Raw genomic sequence first — 470 nt, 5'->3', positions numbered from 1 at the left:
CAGTTTTTATTCCTACCGGCAGTGTATGAAGATTCTGATTTCTCCGTAACCTCACCAACCCTTGTTGTTATCTGTCTTTTTTATTAGAGTCATGTTAGTTGGTGTGAAGCCGTATCTCATTGTGGTTTTGATTTGCATTTCCCTGATGGCTAGTAACACTGAGCATCTTTTCATGTGCTTGTTGGCCATTTGCCAGCCCTGTTTTAAGTGCTTAAGTGGAGGAATCCTTAGCTCCGTGACAACTGCGTGAGATAAGTGCTGTTACTACCACACTTCCCCATGACATGCCAAGGTCAGACTTTTAGCTGCAAGCTTTCTTTTCAGAGGATGACATTAACCCTTATTATATACAAGGAAATTTTAGTTCCCAGTTCTGGATAGAAGTGCAAATCTGAAAAGGAGACTCAGATGCGTAGTTAGCACCCAGTAGCCAGTGCCTCAGTAACTCCTATTTGTTATGTTTTTCCTGA

Source organism: Lipotes vexillifer, unplaced genomic scaffold (genome assembly GCF_000442215.2).
Source record: "Lipotes vexillifer unplaced genomic scaffold, Lipotes_vexillifer_v1.1 scaffold84, whole genome shotgun sequence".
Lineage (NCBI taxonomy): Eukaryota > Metazoa > Chordata > Mammalia > Artiodactyla > Lipotidae > Lipotes > Lipotes vexillifer.
The sequence above is the reverse complement of the archived record's forward strand: the minus strand, read 5'-3'. Positions refer to the sequence as shown.